Genomic DNA, 5,905 nt, shown 5'->3' on the forward strand with positions numbered 1-5,905 from the left:
TAATACTTTACTTTGTCTTCTCATGTTGCCCTTTGAAATCTTCCATTCAGTTCCTTTACTTCATCATTTCTTCCTTTTGCTTTAGCTACTCAACGTTCAAGAGCAAGTTTCAGAGTCTCTTCTGACATCCATTTTGGTCTTTTCTTTCTTTCCTGTCTTTTTAATGACCTCTTGCTTTTTTCATGTATAATGTCCTTGATGTCATTCCACAACTTGTTTGGTCTTCGGTCCTTACTGTTCAACGCATCAAATCTATTCTTGAGGTGGTCTCTAAATTCAGGTGGGATATACTCAAGATTGTACTTTGGCTCTCGTGGACTTGTTCTAAATTTCTTCAGTTTCAACTTGAACTTGCATATGAGCAACTGATGGTCTGTTCAGCCACAGTCAGCCCCTGGCCTTGTTCTGACTGATGATATTGAGCTTTTCCATCATCTCTTTCCACAGATGCAGTCCATTTGATTCTTGTGTATTCCATCTGGCAAGGTCAATGCGTACAGTCACCATTTATGTTGGTGAAAAAAGGCATTTGCAATGACAAAGTCGCTGGTCTTGCAAAATTCTATCATGTGATCTCCAGTATTGTTTCTATCACCAAGACCATATTTTCCAACTACCGACCCTTCTTCATTTCCAACTTTCGCATTCCAATCATCAATAATTATCAGTGCATTCCAACTGCATGTTTGATAAATTTCCGACTGCAGAAGCTGGTAAAAATCCTCAATTTATTCGTCTGTGGCCTTAAAGGTTGGTGTGTAAATTTGAATAATAGTCATATTAACTGGTCTTCCTTGTAGGCGTATGGATATTTTCCTGTCATTGACAGCATTGTAGTTCAGGATAGATCTAGAAATATTCTTTTTGACAATGACTGTAACACCATTCCTCTTCAAGTTGTCATTCCTACACAGTAGACCATATGACTGTCTGATTCAAAATGGCCAATACCAGTCCATTTAAGTTCACTAATGCCTAGGATACGCATTCCATTTCATTTTTGACGACTTCCAATTTTCCTACATTCATACTTCGTACATTCCACACTCTGATTATTAATGGATGTTTGCAGCTGTTTCTTATCATTTTGAGACACGCCACATCAGCAAATGAAGGTCCCGAAAGCTTTACTCCATCCACATCATTAAGGTTGACTCTACTTTGAGGAGGAAGCTCTTCCCTAGTCATCTTTGAATACATTCCAACCTGGGGGGTTCATCTTCCGGCACTATATCAGACAATGTTCCACTGCTATTCATAAGGTTTTCACTGGCTGTCTTAGTCATCTAGTGCTGCTATAACAGAAATACCACAGGTGGACGGCTTTAACAAAGAGAAATTTATTCTTTCACAGTTTAGGAGGACAGAAGTCCAAATTCAGGGTGCTCCAGGGGAAGGCTTTCCTTCTCAGTTGGCTCTGGTGAAGGCCCTTGTCATCAATCTTCCTTAGTTGAAGAGCTTCTCAGCACAGGGAACCTGGGTCCAAAGAACACGCTATGCTCCCAGTGCTTCTTTCTTGGTGCTATGAGGTCCCGCTGTCTCTATGCTCACTTCTCTCTTTTGTATCTCAAAAGAGATTGACTTAAAATACAACCTAATTTTGTAGATTGAGTCCTGCCTCATTAACATAACTGTCTCTAATCCTGCCTCATTAACATCATAGAGGTAGGATTTACAACACATAGGAAAATCACATCAGATGAGAAAATGGTTGGCAACCACACAATACTGGGAATCATGGCCTAGCCAAGTTGACACACATTTTTGGGGGCTACAATTCAATCCATAATGCTTAGTAAAATAGAGGGTCAGTGAAAAAGAGGAAGACCCTCCATGAGATGGACTGACAAAGTGGCTGCAACAGTGGGCTCAAACATACCAACAACTGTGAGGATGGCACAGAAAAGGGTAGTGTTTTGTTCTTTTGTACACAGGGTCACTATGAGTCAGAACCTCCTGAATGGCACCTAATAACAACAATAAACACAAAACTTCATAGATAAGAAAATTAAGAAGAATTTCAGGACCAAGACAACTAGATTCTTGCTTTTTTTCTGAAATTCTTCTGTAGTGTAGACGGAACTTATTTGCAATGGACTGAAATATACACTTAAAATCTATTTCTGCACTTTATAGTCTACTCTAACTCAGAAACCATGATTCATTCTGCACGTATCCTGGTAATGAGTCATGGCCCTATTTATTTATAGGCTGAGACTCCATCAATTGTTCATGACCCAAGAAACATTTAAGTATTCTAGACTTTCAAAGACACTCTCATGCCAGCTCTTCCTCTTTGCATAAAATGCACACTTCTTATTCACAGCTCTATTTCCCACATTCTTACAGTCTATCTAATTAGCAAATTTGTATTTTGATCTTCAGATTGAGTTTCAGGGCAAGAGTTCTGGTATTTGCTTTGCTCATAACCTCCTTTTCTACATACTATGAGCTTCAATTCTCCTTAGCTGGAAGTAGGAATAACAACATCAGTTTTCACTTATATGATTAGAGTGTAGGCTCCATTAGGACAAGAGTTCTTTTCTGTTTTGTTCATTGCTCTTTCACCTATGCCTGAAATAGTATACGGTACTTACAGGTGCTAATAAACAATTATTTAAGTAGAAATATAGAAAAAAGGCAGATGGAGTTATTTGAGTTACTTGGCATCAAACTTAGTTTAATTCAACAAATTCTGCTTGAGCATCTACTATATTCTCGAACAATTCTAGAAGTACAAAGTATCTTCAAAAAGCTTGCAGACTGTGGTGAAACAATGGGATAACTGGAAGGAGGAGGGATTAGTTCTCTGATGCAAACGTGGGTGGGAAATCTCAAATTATATGTGCACTTTTAGATCTCTCAAATGAGGTGCGTGTGTGTCTGTAAAAGATGGTTTTCGTGGGTACAAAAAGCCATTGTAGAAAAAAATAATAATAGAGTGACTCAGCAACTTATTGTGGTTTAAAATAGATCTGATGAAAGACTCTGGGATGTGTCACTACTCATTACTAGTTTGCACTCCTCTGGAAAAAGTACAGGCCTTTGAGAACATCAGGTAACAATGCCAGGTCATCTTAGACCAACACATTTCAGACTGTTGCTGTTGTTGTTTGCCGTGAAGCTGATTCGGACTCATAGTGACTCTATAGGGCAGAGCAGAACAGCCCCACAGGGTTTCCGAAGAGCAGCTGGTAGATTCGAAGTGCTGACCTTTGGGTTAGCAGCCGAGCGCTTAACCACTGCACCACCAGGGCTCCTTACATTTCAGATTAGACCCAAGAAACCCACGTCACAGCTGCAGACCTTAACCAGTTTCTCTTCTGCCAGCAGTCAGGGAGATGACGATCATCTCTGCTGCATAATGTCTATGTCACTGATCAGATGGACTGACAGTCCTGGAAGAAGGCCATCACTAGCTCATTTGGTTGGAATTGGGTTCAGCTGAAGAGAAAAGGGTACATAAGAGGAGTAAGTCCCCTAAGAACAGGGGTCAGTGGAGTGAGCCATGCATAAAGAAAGGGAGCTGTTTTTCCCATTTGCAAGTGACTTCATGCCTGTCCCCGAGGTCAGCATGAATGTTTGAGTGCAAGTGACCCGTCTGCCAGGCTGACCTCAGGCCCTGGACTGACAGCAAATAAAGCCATGAACACACTGTTCTCTGGACACTTTTATAGTGCTGCTTTTCCAGAGCTTTCAGCAGGTCCAGAGACCTACAATTCTGGCCCTTTCTTTACTGATTCTAATAAATAATCCAGATAAAACATGTTTTCTTTTTTTTTTTAAGTACTATTAATAAATATTTTAAAATAACAGGAATATTCCTCTAAATTGTGGTTTTCAAAAGCACTCCTTCATTGAAAAACAAAGAAGTAAACAAAAACCCAACTGATTCTCCAAACATTATTTGAATGGTACTGGGCTCAAGTTTCTGTCCAGATCAGTTACAAACCATGGATAATGAGGCAGGAAATTATTTTCCTCTAGCAACGTGTAGGATTAAGAAGTAAGACCATAATCAAAGCATTAATACTATCAATTATACCAAAAAACATACTGACCCTTTTTCTAAGGAAAATCCTAACAGTAAGGATCAGACATTTTATTGTATTAATAAATAACCGTTTTTGATACTGACTATAGGCCTTGAGTTGAACAAAAAACAGCAAAGTAATGACATAATATATAAACTAAAGATGATTCTCTATTAAAATGACAGAACTTCAGGTTCTAAAGAGATGTTATTGTTGTTAGGTGCTGCTGAGTGGGTTCCAACTGATAGTAACCCTATGTACAACAGAATGAAACACTGCCCCATCCTGCGCCATCCTCACAATCTTTGCTCTTTGAGACCATTGTTGCAGCCACTTTGTCAGTCTATCTCGTGAGGGTTTCCTCTTGTGGCTCACCCTCTACTTTATCAAGTATGATGTCCTTCTCCAGGGACTGGTCCCTCCTGATACCATGCCCAAAGTGCGTGAGACAAAGTCTCGCCATCCTCGCTTCTAAGGAGCATTCTGGCTGTACTTCTTATAAGACAGATTTGCTTGTTCTTCTGGTGTTGGTGAAGAATACTGAATATACCATAGACTGCCAAAAGAACGAACAGATCTGTCTTGGAAGAAATACAGCCAGAATGCTTCTTAGAAACAAGGATGGTGAGACTTTGTCCCACGTACTTTGGACATGTTATCAGGAGGCACCAGTCATTCGGGAAGAACATCATGCTTGGTAAAGAGGAGGGTCAGTGAAAAACAGGAAGACTCTCAACGAGATGGACTGACACAGTGGCTGCCACAATGAGCTCAAGCATAGCAATGATTATGAGAATGGTGCAGGACCGGGCAATGCTGTACATAGGGTCACTATGAGTCAGAGCCGACTTGATGCCACCTAACAACAACAACAACAATATACACTACAGAATTAAACAAAGTCACACAAATAAATTGCACAAAGTTTAGCATATATTAAGTGGTTAATAAATGTCAACTAGTACCACTATCAGAGCCCTGGTGGCACAGTGGTTAAGGGCTACAGCTGCTAACCAAAAGGTTTGCAGTTCAAATCCACCAGCTGCTCCTCGGAAACTCTATGGGGCAGTTCTACTCTGTCCTATAGGGTCTCTATAAGTTGGAATCGACTCAATGGCAACGGGTAACGGGTAGTACTACAATCACGTCTACAATGCTGCCAACAAATGCCTAGTTTGTCTGCTGGAAAACTTCTAGTATCAACAAAATTGTTTTCTTAAAAGGCAGTCATTCTTTTTTTTCAGATATTCTTACTAATTAGGAAGTTCTTTATACAGTTTCCTGGAAGCCTGCTATTAGAAAGAGTTGTCTATATACGAGTTCCCTGGAACTTTCGTCCTATAAGAAAACTCACCCATTGACATGGGTCAAGTCTAAATCTTCTTTCACAAAACATCCCTTCCAACATCAAAGACAGTTTTCATGACCCAGAGTCTTTTGTCTTTAGGTTGGGCATCTCCAGTTCCTTCAGTCCACTTAGGCCAGCATTTCAAACTCCTTTATCTTCTTAGTGTTCTCTTACGAGGAAATTTCAGGGTTTTTTCTTTTTTCTGTTAAACTGTGGGATCCACAGTCTTAACGTCAGCTACTGGCACAAAATAGGGCAGTGATATTCCAACTCTCACACTGGACCCATCAGTGTAGCCTAAAGAGTACATTAGCTTTGCTGTCAGGCACTTTACGGCACTGACTCATGCTGACATCCCAGCCGACTAAACCCGTCTTTGTCCCATGTGATACTTTACAGCACTGTTTCCTCCCTGCCACTACGTATGCAGTTGGCATTTGGAACTCAAGTCAACAGCTTTTCATTTGTTCCCCATGAATGCCATCCTGTTAGACTAAATCCATTGTATGAGTCTGTCCTTTTG

At 40.3% G+C, this 5,905-nt stretch overlaps 1 protein-coding gene across 1 annotated transcript in view; it reads right to left on the reverse strand.

The window, feature by feature from the left end:
* Positions 1 to 5,623, reverse strand: part of EYA4 (EYA transcriptional coactivator and phosphatase 4) — an 86,741-nt gene extending 81,118 nt beyond the window's left edge. The window contains exon 1 of the mRNA XM_023730078.1: positions 5,389 to 5,623. The gene's annotated coding sequence lies outside the window, so the exon portion shown is untranslated. The remainder of the gene's footprint in view (positions 1 to 5,388) is intronic.
* Between the last annotated feature and the right edge of the window lie 282 nt (positions 5,624 to 5,905).

This window comes from Trichechus manatus, unplaced genomic scaffold (genome assembly GCF_000243295.1).
Source record: "Trichechus manatus latirostris isolate Lorelei unplaced genomic scaffold, TriManLat1.0 scaffold00002, whole genome shotgun sequence".
Lineage (NCBI taxonomy): Eukaryota > Metazoa > Chordata > Mammalia > Sirenia > Trichechidae > Trichechus > Trichechus manatus.